Source organism: Antechinus flavipes, chromosome 6 (genome assembly GCF_016432865.1).
Source record: "Antechinus flavipes isolate AdamAnt ecotype Samford, QLD, Australia chromosome 6, AdamAnt_v2, whole genome shotgun sequence".
In the NCBI taxonomy this organism is placed as follows: Eukaryota; Metazoa; Chordata; class Mammalia; order Dasyuromorphia; family Dasyuridae; genus Antechinus; species Antechinus flavipes.
In genome coordinates, this window is record NC_067403.1 from 142,404,340 (window position 1) to 142,420,419 (window position 16,080).

The window sequence follows — 16,080 nt, forward strand, 5'->3', positions numbered from 1 at the left end:
GACATTGCTTCCATTTCCTCTCCCTGTAGTTATCAGGGAGTGATGGAACTATTTGCTAAGATCTTAGGGTTTTTTTTTTTTTTTTGAGTTTAAATTTCAAGCTTGGTTTTACACTTTCCTCTTTCAGTCTCATCAAGAGGCTTTTTAATTCCTCTTCACTGTCTGCCATCACAGTGGTAATGTCTGCATATCTGAGATTGTTGAAATCCTTCATAGCAACTTCCATCTTTTGATTCAGCCAGCCAGCATGTCACATGATATTCTCTGTATATAAATTAAATAAATAAAATCACAGTATACAGCTTTCTCATATTCCTTTTCTAATATAAAACCAATTAGTTGTTCCCTTTTTGGTTCTAAATGTTGCTTCTTGGCCCACATCTAGGTTCCTCCGGAAACAAGAAGGTGATTTGGTATAGTTTGAAGACTTGCCACATTTTATTACAACATAACATAGATAATGTTAATTTGTGACATTATAAATTTATACACACCCTTCAAGGGATCCTTTTTTTTTTGAGTCCTTGTTCTTGATCTTTTGTTTTTCAAATGAATTGTTATTATTTAATCAAGTTCTATAAGGGCTTCCTTGGATAAGTTGATGGTTGTATCACTGAAATATCAATTAAATTTAGCCATATTGTCTTTTTTCTTATAGTGGCGTGACTAAAACATGATTACTGAATATTATTAAATATACAATTATATCACTAGAAGATAAGGATAATTTAATTTTATTTTTTAACTTTACATTGGGAGAATGAGCATCCTTGCTTTACTCTGGTATTTATTAGAAACACTACTAGTATATCACTATTTGCATATGACTTACTCTGAGTTTTAGATATTTTAATGGTATGATAAAAAAATCCCTTCTGCCTATATTTGGTCAAAATTTTTTTTTGTTAGCATAAGGAAGTATTATGTTTTATTAAGGTTTTTCTCCATCTATTAATATAATACTATATATTGTCAGAGGCAATAGATTAACATTACATATTGGAATGGTATAAAAAATTTAAAGAAAAACTAAATGAGTTATAGAGGGATATAGATGGCAAATTATAGTATAGGGGACTTCAGGACATACATTTCTGATTTAAGAAAATCTCATAATAAAAAAGATAACAAAAGGAGGAAAGAAATTAGATAATTTATTCAGTATAATTTTAAGAAAGATGTGATCACAGGTTGTAAAAGGACACATGTTGAGCAAAAGGAGACAATTATGACAGACTAATTTCTTTTATCTTTTAAACTCAATTATATGTTTGGCCCTATCCCTTATAGATTATTTAAGTACTTAAGTTTCTTAGGTAAATATTTTAAAGTCTTTCACTCATTTTTTATATGAGTGGCTACTTATCTCCAACCATATTAATCATCATAAATCTAATGCGTAAGTATTAAAATATCACATTTACATTTGACAATTCTTCTAGACATAGATAGTCACTATGATTATATTTTCTATGCTCTTGAAAGTAAGTATAGTATTGATGTGACAGAGGTACAGCACTAAATGATGTGTTTGAGGTTCAGTATACCAAATGATGAGATTAATGAGAGTAATTGTCACCAAATGTTGGGATATGGTCATGTAATGAATTAATAATGGCCTTTCTCTTTGGCAAAAGGTAGGTTCATTTAAGAAAAGAGGTTACAGACAAAATGAAGAGAGCAATTAACAGTGGAAAAGACAAGTTCCCCAGTGGAATGTATAATTAACCAGGAGAAAGGGAGTACAACACAAGATGAGAATGTGCTATTGACTGGAAGACTAAATCTGTATAGGAGTTTATAACCCCCAAAAGAGTTAGTTATAAGGAGAAAGACACCATGAGACATGGGGGAAGGAATAGGGAAGAAAGATCCCACAAGGGAAAATGCAAAGATGGCCTGGTCTATGGGCAGATTCAAAGGAGAAATTTAACTTCAGGGGTTTAACTTGACTTTCTGAATGGATATTGTAAGGATACAAGACCTCCAGTGTGGAACCGTAAAGTTGAGCTGATTTCCATCGTAGCTGTTTCCTGCTTGTCTCAAGGAGTAAACTTATCAGTACTACAAAATTTTTCTGCCAAGCCCATCTAGTGACCTAGGATCTCATCAGTATCATATTCACATTTGATAATTTTTCTAGACATAGATGATCACCTTGGTTATGTTTTCTATGTCCTTGAAGGTAAAAATTATTTTTTTCTAAACATCTTAGGAAAAATAAAGTCTTAATTATCCAACCATGCGTATTACCAGGAGAAGCCTTTTACACTAATCCAGCGATATCTTAGAATTAGAAAAATTATGTTAAAACTAATTTTTCTGTTTTCAATATTTATCTGGGTAAACATAATTTCCTTTATAATTTCTTTTCCTTTAAAATTACAATGGTATGTCTTACATTAAACTTAAAAGAATTTGTGTTCATGATTCTTGTTTTCTCTTTCTTACAGCATTTTAATTTGACATATGGTACATTATTTCAGGCCTTTTTATCTAGTTCCAAGAATCATTCTCTCACCTAAAGTCTCTCCAAGCTCTGAGCATCTCAAGATCTTAAGTTTACAAAAAATAAATCCAAATAATTTTGCATTTCAGAGTTGCATATACTCACTAAGTAATGAATTGAGCATTATTCTATTGATAATTATTCTATTTCAATGCAACTGCTCCTTTACATAGTCTGCTTTGAGTTAAGAAGTTTATTACTGCCTTCATCTCACTGCTGCTAGTCACTTCACTACTCAATGTATTGTACTCCCAGTAGTTCTATTTTACTCCACCCTCCTATTTTATTGAGATATATTCTCAGGGGTACATGGAATAATGAATAATGAGCTATTCATAAAGAGCTAGATTTCAAATCCTGTCTCTGATACATAAAGGCTTTCTGATTCTGGGAAAGTGAGATAACTATTCATTGCAAAGAACTATCTAAATTATAACTTCCAGGAGGTTAATATTTATTTTGGTAGAAGTATCTCCTTATACCAAAGAAATCATAGATTTGGTTCAAAAAAAGTTACCAAAATTTCTAAGATTAAGACCATGTTAAAACTTATGAAGTTTTTCTTTGATAATTCCCTTGGTAAAATATCTATTTTTGGTGCTTCACATATTACTCTAATATAAGTTTTCCTCTATTGTGGTATCTTTTTTTTTATCAGTGATCTGATTAATTATTAATTGTATCTTTTTTTCTTTTTAAAATAATAATCTTGGGGCTGGCTGTGGTGCAGTGGATAGAGCACCAGCCCTGAACTCAAGAATACCTGAGTTCACATCTGGTCTTAGACACTTAACATTTCCTAGCTGTGTGACCCTGGGCAAGTCATTTAACCCCAATTACCTCAGCAAAAAAATTGTCTTTTATTTTCAAAATACATGCAAAGATAGTTTTCAACATTCACCCTTGGAAAAACTTGTGTTTCAATTTTTTCTCCTCTCCTCTCCATCCCCTTCCTATTAAGCAAGTAATTCAATATATGTTAAATATGTGCAGTTCTTCTATACATATTTCCACATTTATCATGCTGCACAAGAAAAATCAGATGAAAAAGGAAAAAAATGAGAAAGAAAAAAGAAACAAGCAAACAACAACAGAAAAGGTGAAAATACTATGGTATGGTCCATATTCTATCCCCACAGACCTTTTTTTGGATTCAGATGGCTCTCTCCATTACAAAACTATTGGAATTGGCCTGAATCATCTGGAGCCATGTTCATTAAAGTTGATCATCATATAGTCTCTAGGTGTCTACAATATTCTCTTGGTTCTACTCACTTCACCTAGCTTCAGTTCATGTAAGTCTCTCCAGGCCTTCCTGAAATCATCCTGCTGATCATTTCTTACAGAACAATAATATTCCATAACATTCAAATACCATAACTTATTCAGCCATTCCCCAACTGATGGCCATCCAGTTCCTTGCCACTACAAAAAAGACTGCTTATTATAGGATGAATGGAAAGTAAATTAGAAGCTTTAAAGCACTATGCAAATGAGGAGACAAACAGAATCAAGATAACTAAATAAGAAAAAAGTACAGTCTAATTTGTATACCACACCTCATCCACAAAATTCTAGAAAATGTACTACACTGGTTTCTGATTAGTGAATATAAGAGAATATCACTGAGTTATTTTTTAGGCCAGGGAGGCTCGGGGTGATAGACACTGGGAAAAAGATCAGGACAGGAGTTTGTTGCATAAAAAACTAGACTGTGCATCAGACCAGGAAGTACTGGGACAGAAAGAAATCCTAGGGGATCCCTAAACTAGCTGATAGTCAGCAATAGGTGTCATCTGCATTTTTGTTCTTCACTGTCTAGTTATAGGTCACAGATACAAGGTGGTCATTAGTGAGGCCCTAGCTACTTACTGAGCAATGAACAAATTCTAGAAGCAGAGTATAACTGTATACTCTAATTCCAAAAGCAGAACTGAGCCTCATTTTTACCCTTCAGCCAGAGTAGAAGTTTGAAATTGAACAATCAGGATAGAAATCCCAGATTTTATAGTTCAATTTACTCTGAAATGGCAGAGATTCCCAGCTGACTACTAATGACTGCATTCAGTAACAGTCTACTGAAACTCACAACTGGAATTAAGTTTACAGTCATAAACTTGCATAATTCAAACTATGAAGACAGTAAATATATTTTGACCAAATGTGCTTCACTTTGGAAGTACTAAAAGTTTAGCAGGAGAAAAAAAAGTTCAAAAGCCTAGGCCAAACATTTCCCTTAGATTAAATGAGCAGATCCCAGCACTAAGAAAAAGCATGCTGAAAGAGAAAAAAAAAAGAGTAAAAAGTGATTCCATCAAAAAGAACTACTATGAAGAAAAGAAAATTTAAGACAAAAACTCAGAAGAAAAAAAAAAGGGCCCTAAAATATATCCCAGTTAATCCTCAAAGAAAAAGGACATTGACACAAATCCAACCAGAATTCTTGGAAAAGTTAAAGAACAACAGTTTTTAAAAGATCTAAAAGTACTTAAAAATAAGAACAATGGAAGAGATTTATGAAATTATAATTAACAGCTTAGAACAAGATTTACAAAAATTTACCCCCTCAAATAACTCCATGGAAATTAGAACTGATCAAATATAGGTTCATGACTCTATAAAAGATCAAAAGTCTCTCTCTCTCTTTCACACATACACATTTATACACATACACACTGGTACATGTATATTCATGTACACATATATGTGTATACATGAAAATATAAAGCAAAAATAACTGATCCCCAAAATAGAGTCATGACCAGAAAATGGTATGGAAATGACAATAGATTGGGTGTGAACGTGTGTGTATGTATGTATATATATACATATGTATATTTAAATACATTTGTGTTTAACTGTACCGCCTGCTTGGGTGATATGGGAGGAGATGAAAAGGGAAACAAAATAAAGTATAAAAGTGCTCAGCAGAAAATAAAAGAATAACACACATGAAAGCAACAAAAAGATGGACATTCTTGAATATAATTTCTTCTATTATTATATATGCTTTCTTGAAATAGAAATTTTTTGTTATATATTTTGAATCTTCCTTGATGTTCTGCTGGACACATGTTTTGTTATTTATTCTTCTTTTTTTGTTTTTCTTTTTTCTATTCTGTTTTTTAAAATTTTCTATTTAGTTCTACAAACTAAAAGAAAAAAATTAAAAAAAAATTCTTTTTGAGCTCTTCCAGGATTTTGTTTTGGGCCTGAGCCCAATTCACATATTTCTTTGATGCTTTGAATATAGTAGTTTTTACTCTGTTGTCTTTGTGTTTCATTCTTCCCTGTCATCATAATAATTCTCCATGATTAGATTATTTTTGTTGTTGTTTGTTCATTTTCACTGCTTATTTCTTGGCTTTTAGATTGATATTAAACTTGGGCTCTTCTCTTGGGGTGGATGGAGCACTGTCCCAAGTGTCAAGTATTTTGTGTGCTGTTTTAGAGACATTTCTTGGAATTTATTAGTTTACAGTTTCTTCAAGGATGGTATGATCTAAGGAGAGGTGTGTTTATTACTCTCTTTCCCCGTGCTCTGGTCTGTGGGCTACCACAATTCTATCTTCACCCTGGAACTATGACCAGGATATCCTCTCTCCTAAAGTCAAAACCTTTGGTTTGCTAGTATTCCTCTTCACCCTAAGATTGCAATCTATATCTGAGTATAGGTAATGCAACAGAAACCCTCTTCCAGCACCAAAAGGATCTCTGTAAACTCCTTCTCAACAGTTGTCCAAATCGAACTTCAGAAGACATCACTACTGCTACTTATTCTGTCACCCCCAAGGTCTACTGCTGGTTTGCTGGGGCAAAACTTGTGCTACACTCATCCCAGTGTTACAGAACTTTCTTGCTCACCTTCTGAATTTTGACTGAGAATTTTTATGGGTTTTGAATTCAGAATTTATTTTTAAAGATAATTTAAAGTTGTTTGCAGGGGAATTTTGGAGTATACAAGCAACCTCTTTCCTTTTCTTCACTATCTTGACTCCACCTCCAGAAATATGCTTTGTTCAATGATATATGTATAACCTAAATCAAACTCCTTATTCATTCGGGATAGGAGGAAGAAAGGAAAGGTTGGAGAGAATTTGAAACTCAAAATTTTAAAAACAAATGTTAAAATCGTTTTTTACATGTAATTGAAAATAAAATAAAATATTCAGAAAACAAAGACAGGCTGTGCTAGCACTTATTTGGAATTTTTAAAAAAAGAAACCATTTTTAAAGCAATAAATTGAACTAAGTAACTTCTGAATTTCCATTCTATAATGGTCCCTACTAAATTCTCTTTGATATTCAATGTGACCTGCCTAATTGAGGTTAGAGAAGTTATATTATACTCTGAAAATATAAGTGCTAATGTCATACCAAGAAAGTAGACATTCAAAAGAATTTAGGTTCTTTCTCATTATAAGTGTAATTTGATCCCTAGTATTGACAAGGAAACAAATATTAATCTTAAATAGAAATATTAGCATTAAATATATTTACTAGAATTTCATCAAAGAAAGGATTTTATTTGTTTTATTTCTATGCATGTATATGTACATATATATTTATTTGTAGAGATGTATTTATAAATATTGTATACATATATATGTCCATTTAAATATGAATGTATATAAATGTGTATGTATCCTTATTTCAATTTTATTTATTGTATGCTTCCACTTTTTAAAAATGAACTCAACTTTTATAGCTTATTAAGGAGGGAAAAATGTCTCAAGTGAAATACATATTTTTCCTTTTCATACTTTGTTGCATTCAACTTACATCTTACTTAAGCCAAGTGAATTTAAAATTTTTTTTCTTTTACTATAATGTAAAATAAAAAAGTTGAAATTCATATGCCTTCACTAAAAGAAAACACACAAAACAATGCCAGAAATGTAGTGAGCCACAAAAATATTAAAACTAAAAATGATGTTTTACTAAAAATATCACATTAGTAAAAATACACATTGGGTCTACCCAATGTAGACCTTGAATGTCTTTTTTCTCAAATTTATTAAAAGTGTCCTCTTGGATTTTAGAATTTTTAATTTACCTTGCCTAAAATATTTCCCCCTTTTATTAGATTCAATCCTTCCTATTATATTTTTGTAAATTATTTCAGACAAAAGTGCAAATTCAACTGGATAATACTAACAAAAATTCACTTCTTCAATCTCCCTTTGTGTTCTGTCAATTTGTCACTTTTGTAAATTTGAGAAAAAAGACATTCAATTTACATCCAATGTGTAAATCTTGATTTTTTTTCCATGTATACAGTTAGTTGAGAGATAAAAGTGATGGTGATTAGCTTTTCCATGTTTATATTGAAATTATTTGCCAGCTCTACTAAAAAAATTGAGCAAAATCCAGTATCATCTTAATACCATTTATAATTTAAAGCAACAAATATTTCCCAATTACTAGATACATAAGTTATTTTATAAAAGCAATTACAATTTGATAATAGTTAATTCAAAATTGTTTTCCCTTGTTCCTTGTCTTTTGAATTAATAGCCTTTTCTTAAATGGCCATACTGTTGTCGTCCAGGTTAACATAGCTAGTTAGTATCTAAGGTTACATTTGCATTCACAAAGATGAATCTTTCTTATTCCAGTCTGTGCCATTTAGCCACCCTTAAAAATGGGATGTGGGATGAAGTACATTACTACTAAAAGCATTAATATTCAATTAAATTCTGTAAGCATTTGTAAAAATCTAGCGCAGGGGATATAAAGATAGAAAAAACAAAAAACAACTCCTGCCCATGAATTTACATACTGTTCTCTCTGTGACTCTCTGTCTCTATCTCTGTTTGTCTGTCTGTCTGTCTCTCTCTTTCCCTTCATTCCTAAGAAATGTTTAAGCAAGTTTCTGAAAAGATTATTTAAGGGAGAAAAAACCAGAAATACTAGAGGAATCAAGAAAAGCTTCCTGAACAAAGTCACACCTGAGTGGAAGAATTCTAAGAGTTTGTATGCTATTCTAAATTCTAAATTTGAGAAACAGCAAGTATTACATTTTACTGGTACAATATTAGAGTATGTAAAAATTAAGAATCTGAATAAGTTTGGAAGGTACTCTGAGCCCAGATTCCATAAGACTTTAAATGGCAGGTTAAGAATGGATTTATACTAGAATTACCAGATGGCATGAAGAATTTCTTGAAGAGGACAATTGCATATTCAGATGTTTGCTTTTGGAATACAAAATTTGCAATTCTGTTGATGATGAATAGGAATGGAGGAGAAGGGAGAAAATTATATTAGTCTCTCTTAGAGATCTGATAAAGGTCTAACCTGAGATTATAAAAGTAAGGAGAAATAAACATATGCAAGAAATAATGTATAGGAGGTAGAATAAATAAGATTTAGAAAATCATTAAATATAATTGGGAGGGTGATGATTAGATAGAATGAAGAATTACACATTACCTGAGGATTGTCAATGTAGGTAACTTTTGATAATGCTATCCACAGCAGAAGAAGGAAATTTAGGGGGAAAGATAATGAGTTTCCTTTTTGAACATATTGAACTTGAGATATTTATGGAATATACAAGTGAAAATTTCTAGTCAATAATTAGTGTGTGACTATTCCTTAAAAGGGAGGAAATAGTTATGGAAATAAAGATTTGCAAATCATCTATATTAAGATTATACTCAAATTCATGAGATTAAGTGAGATCACAAAAGAGAAAATGAAAGGAAAGAAAAGGGCTCAGTGGGTTGAAAAGTGATTGCAGTAAGTATGAAAATGAACAAAAATGTTCTTTTCTTAGCAGTTTGTTAGAAAAGGGAGAAAAAATGTAGAACATTAGTTTAAAGAGGAATAAAGTTGAAATAAAAAGACTTAAGAATAGCAAGAGTAACAAAAAATGATAAAACTGGGAAATGTTGTAGGCAAAAAGTAGATAAAAAGATATTGAAGTTGGGGGAGGATATGGGAATGATTTAAGGTTTGAGATGTTAAAAGAAGAGCAAACTTTCCTTCAGAGACTGAAATCTGTGCTTTGCAGGGACCTTGAGGTATTTTGTAGAGAAGGAGCTCATATCAGACTACTTCTATTAGATCAAGAAAATAGTACTCTGCTAAAATGAATGAAAATGAGGGGTATAGAAGCTCTAAAGAATAGCTGCTCTGTTGAATTCTATAGAAGTCAATTTTCAAAGAATAGAAAAAATTGCCTTTATATTAGGATCAGTTAACATAAATTCATATTGGCTTTAGTCACCATAATTATGTGATTTTAACAAGCAATGTTCTGCAGCTCAGGGGTAGGAACATAGAAATCATAAGAAGCAACAACCTACAGTTAAAGATTAACATAGTGTTAACTGTTATTTCAAAATAGGATTAAAGGAATTAAGGGCAAAGTTTTATATAGTTGAATTGGTTAACTTTTGGGAAAAGAATATAAGGGAAGAAAAGCTAGGAATGAACAGTGGTGAAGAATTGGAAACTGATGACAATGTAGGGAAGGACAGACTGAATGAAAGTTATGCTGTGTATACAGTGTGTGTGTGTGTGTGTGTGTGTGTGTAACAGAAAACAGGCATAAGAACAAAGTATGGTTGAGGAGAAAAATGTCAGAATTTCATATCATAGAGGCAGGATACTTTTGAATCATATTGAGATATAGATTGTCTTTTTGTGTAGCTGATGTGGAATGAAAATGTAGGAGCTGAAGAGATTGAATAATACAAATTCTCCAGTCATGAGAACAAGGGTTAGAAAGGAGAGGAACGCTTTGTCACATACTAGGATCCTTGAGAAAGGAAAGCAGCCTAGTAAATAACTATAATCTAGTTCTGAACCAGTAGGTGGGCTGGGCCTTCAAGAGAAGGGTGTGTTGTCTACTTGAACTATCCACGAAGGGGCATATTACTGCCTACTAAAGAAGCCCATTCCACTTTGTGATTGAGGAGTGGGGAATTTTTTTTTTTCTGTTCTCTTTCTGGTCCTGTGTGTTGATAGACATGAAAGAAGAAGTACTTGACACTGAAGTATGTGGGGAGAAAGGATCTTTACAAAAAGGCAAAGTACAGGAGAGTGGACAGAATTAAGAGGAAGTAGTTTAAGATGAATATTGAAGAATAACTGACATCACAGAAAACACTGAAGAAGTCAAGGCAAAGCTGAATCAGGGTTTAAGAGGATAGATATGAGAATGGGATTAATGATAGCAAGAAAAAAGGTTTTGAAATATTAATCACTATCTTAAAAAATGCTAATATTTTCATAATCAAAAGAATATAAAAAGAAAATGCTAATTTTTCTATTAAATATTTCTGTAATCGATGACAAATTTATAGAGTTACAATTAGACATGAAAGCTAAAACAAGTAGTTCTGTTTTTTATTATAATAATTTTCTGTGTCATGTAAAGTTTTCAAGATTCACACCTGGAGAACTCCTTATTCTTAATAAATTGGGATGTGACTTGTTCCCATAACACTCTTAATGGATTTATGACTTCATTAAGTACAGGGAATTCCTTGCATAGTCTAGGTGTCAGAAGAGCACCGAGGTCTCCCTGACTCCATGGTCAGTTTTCTAACTACTACATTGAAGTGACTTTCATGCAGTAACTACACCACTCTGTCACTGAATTGTGAGATAGTAAATGAAGATCAAATAACCTAAGATGTTAACTTATCATTGAGTTAAATGCAAGGAGTTTGTGATTAGGATGAGGATTTATATGACAAAAAAAAACAAAAAAAACAAAAAAAAACCAAGCAAACAACCCCTCCCCCCACTATATTCAGTTTAAAGAGACACAAATTAAGGGACATTTAATGAAGAGATGACAGAAGATAGGAGTAGAATTCATCAGGATTTTGAAACTAGGACATAGAGTCCAAGTCAAAAGGAACCAAGTTATTTATCAAAGAAGACATACTAAAATTGAATAGGTTTTGTATTTAAAATTATCTTATTGATCGCCTACTATGTACAAGGCATTGTGTGTGATACACAGTGCTTAAAGCTACAGCCCTTTTCTGCAGAGTTTTTAACCTAGTTGAAGACCAAAAATAAAACACTAGAAAAATAAAATAAAATATGATATTTGCATAAGACAAATTGTTCTCTATTATTGTCCAAAATAATAATAGAAGAAAGAGGTCACAAGTTAGGACATGATTAATTGCAAAATGAATGGTGCAGACAATACCAGAAAAAAAGGATGGATCTAGGCTTCCTATAGAACTGGAAAGGACTTCAGAGGTCATCTAATCAAATTTTATGGGATAGTAAGTGGCTTTGTCATTATTTGAACTTGACTCAAGTTCATCAGTATAGATGGAACTATAGAGGAAGAAATTTTTGCAATGCATCTTGAGTTTAATTTGAAATTAAATTAGTATAGAATCTACTTTAACTAGGTAGTATGTAGACCTTATGGATTACAAGAAGCAAGCTTTAATCAAGAAGAGGATTTTTTGTTTTTTAATAATAGCATACTTAAATGAAATCTTATACATAAACAAATGAATTACAAATATCATTCTTTGAAATTTCTTCTAATTCTGTTTTCCTAATTGAACCCTTATCATTAAAAGCATTGGAAGATTTGGGGACATACATAAGTTAACTGTAGCAGTGTTTTGTTTTTTTTTCTCAAGTAAGATGATACCCAAGTGGATTGTCCTTAAGGTTAGGTCACAGCTTATCTTTCTTGCAAAATTTAACAGAATTTGTCTCTGGCCCAATCCAACCTCTTTTTTTAATCTATTCTTGCTCTGAAATTTCCCCATTTCTCTCACTCCAGTTACTTTTCCTCTGTGACTGTGAAAACTCTGAAAATCTTCTTTTCAGTTGAGGTATTGAATACACAAGGAACTAATAGCAACTTGGGATCCTACACCAGTTAATTACAATTCTCCTCTCACTACAGGATACTCACACACTGCTTTCTAACTCACCTCCATATCAGACAGTCCCTCAATTGGTTTAGGATCATGACTAGTGAATAAGAACCATCCTCAATTCCCACTTTTTTGTTTTTGAAGAGAGCAATGTCACTGGATCAATTTTGGGGAGTAAGATATGAAAAGACAGGAAAAATAGAAGAAGGCTATATTATGAAGAGTCTTGAAGGGCAAAACAGCCTTTTTATTTGTTCTTAGAGATAATAGGAAATCCTGGAGTTTATTAAGAAGACAATGCAGTGCATTAGAACTGCATGTTAGGAAAAACACTTAAGGGGCCAAATAAAAATTGACAGGAATGGGAAGAAATGAGATGAAAAGATTCCCCAGGAGGCAACTTTAGTAGTAAAAATAGGAGGTGATGAGGGCCTGTACTAGAGTGGCAGTAAGAGATGTTATAAAAAGGAAACTGACAGGCTTGTCATACAACTTGTATATGGAGGATAAGAGATAGTGAGAAACCTTGGATGACTCCTGAGTTGTGGGACTAAGGAACTGGGAGACTTATTTAAAAAGAATTTTAATAGCTTTTTATTTACAAGTTATATGCATGGGTAATTTTACAGCACTGACAATTGCCAAACCTTTTGTTCCAATTTTTCCCCTCCTTCTCCCCACCCCCTCCCCTAGATGGCAGGATGACCAATACGTGTTAACTATAGTAAAGTATAAATTGAATACAAAATAAGTATACATGTCCAAACCATTATTTTGCTATACAAAAAGAATCAGACTCTGAAATATTGTGCAATTAGCCTGTGAAGGAAATCAAAAATGCAGACAGGCAAAAAATAGGGATTGTTAATTCAATGTAATGGTTCTTGTCATCTCCCAGAGTTCTTTTGCTGGATGTAGCTGCTTCAGTTCATTACTGCTCCATTGGAACTGATTTGGTTCATCTCATTACTGAAGAAGGCCAGGTCCATCAGAAATGATCATCATATAGTATTGTTGTTGAAGTATATAATGATCTCCTGGCCCTGCTCATTTCACTCAGCATCAGTTCATGTAAGTCTCTCCAGGCCTGGCCTGACTTTTATAGTAAGAGAGAAGGTAAGGGAAAAATAATGAGTCCTGTCTTGAAAATACTGAGTTTAGGATGCCTACTGGACATGTAGTTTGAGATTCCTGAAAGGTAATTGTAGGATGATCCAGTGAAGAAGGCAGAGAAGCAGATATATAAGTAAGAAGAAAACCAGGAAAGAGTAATATCCCAAAATCCTAAGAGAAGAGAGTATTAAGGAAGAGAAAGTGATCACAGAGTCAAAGGCTGAAGAAAGGTTAAGGAGAAATAGTAATGAGAAAAGGTTATAGATGGAGCATAGCCAAGTTGACAAAGTAGAGGCAGCAATCTATCTAAACTTTCCAAACAACTTTATTTTTTTAATATCACCTTTTTATTTTCAAAATATATTCAAAGATAGATTTCACCATTTACCCTTGCAAAATCTAGTGTTCCAAAATTTCCCCCTTCCTTCCCCCCAATCCCTTCCCTAGACAGCAAGCAATCCAGTGTATATTAAACATGTGCTATTCTTCTATAAATATTTCCACATTTAATATACTGTGCAAGAAAAATCAGATCAAAAATGAAAAAAAATGAGAAAAAGCAAGCAAACAACAACAAAAAGGTGAAAGTATTATGTTGTGATCCACATTCAGTTCCCACAGTTTTCTCTCTGGGTGCAGATGGCTCTCTCCATCACAAGTCTATTAGAAATAGCTTGAATCACCTCATTGTCGAAAAGAGCCACATCCATCACAGTTGATCATCATGTAATATTGTTGTTACCATGTACAATGTTCTCTTTGTTCTACTCACTTACTTAGCATTACTTCATGGAAGTCTCTCCAGGCCTCTCTGAAATCATCCTACTGATCATTTCTTATAGAATAATAATATTCCATTACATTCATATACAATTACTTGTTCAGCCATTCTCCAACTGATGGACATCTATTAAACTGGAAACTAAAAATAGTTTCCACTTCCTTGACAACATAAAAAGGGCTGCCACAAAGATTTTTGCAATATGGATCCTCTTCCCTTTTTTATGAATCTCTTTGGGTTACAGACCCTAAAGAGACACTCCTTGGTCAAAGGATATGTGCAGTTTGATAGATTTTGGGGCATAGTTCCAAATTGCTTTCCAGAAAGTTAGGATCAGTGCAAAACTCCACCAGTAATGTATTACTGCTCCATTTTTCTCATATCCCTTCCAACATTTATCGTTATGTTTTCCTGTCATCTCAGCCAATCTGACTGGTATGTAGTGGGACTGCAGAGTTGGCTTACTTTACATTTCTCTAATCAATAATGATTTAAAGCATTTTTTCATAGGACTAGAAATGGCTTTAATTTATTTGTCTGAAAAATGTCTATTCATGTCCTTTGGCCATTTATCAATTGAAGAATGGTCCAAACATCTTTTAAAAATGTTAAATTAAATTCGTGGCAAAGTAAAAAAAAAAGTGGGAGTGAAGTATTCTATCTTCTCAAGACATTTTAGGAGATTATCAGGAGAGATCTGTGATGCTGGGATACAGACTGCTGGGAACACACATGGTAGCCCTAACAGTTGTGGGAATTGGAAGCAGTTCTAACAGCAATAGCAATAATTTCAGGAGCTCTTAGTCCAGAGTAGGAAAGAAGCTTGGGCAGGTAATTATTACAAAGGAGCAAACAACAAAAAAAGAACCTGACCACAGAAAGTTCCTATGGTAACAAGGAAGATCAAGATGTAAACTTAAAAGAAGAAAATTGTATCAAAATAGCTATAAGCAAACCCTTCCAAAATGCAAATTACACACAAGCCCCAAAAGAAATACTGGAAGTACTAATGAAAGAGATAAGAATGGTAGGAGAAAATTTAAAAAAATTAATGAGGGTGAGGCAAAAAGTTATGAAAAGAGAATCAATAGATTAGTAAAAGAGGCACAAAAATATTGAAGAAAAGAACTCTTTAAAAGTAGAATTGATTAAAAGAGGAAAAAGTATGAAATTTCACTAATGAAAGTAACTTCTTAAAAATTAAAATTAACCAAATAGAAAAAGGCACAAAAATTTACTAAAGAAAATACTTCTTTAGACATTAAAATTAAGCAAGTAGAAGATAGACTCCATGAGAAATCAAGAAACAATAAAGCAAATAGCTTTGGCAATAAGAGTTGAGAAAGAAATTAAAGGAATAAGAATAGGCAATGAGGAAACCAAATTATCACTCTTTGCTGATGATATAATGGTATACTTAGAAAACCCCAGAGACTCTACTAAAAAGTTATTAGAAACAATCCACACCTTCAGCAAAGTTGCAGGATACAAAATAAACCCACATAAGTCATCAGCATTCTTATATATCACTAACAAAACCCAACAGTTAGAGTTACAAAAAGAAATTCCATTTAAAGTAACTACTGATTGTATAAAATATTTAGGAATCTATCTGCCAAGGGAAAATCAGAAACTTTATGAGCAAAACTACAAAACACTTTCCACACAAATTAAGTCTGATCTAACCAACTGGAAAAATATTAAATGCTCTTGGATTGGGTGAGCAAATATAATAAAGATGACAATACGACCTAAATTAATCTATTTATTTAGCGCTATACCAATCAGACTCCCAAAAAACTACT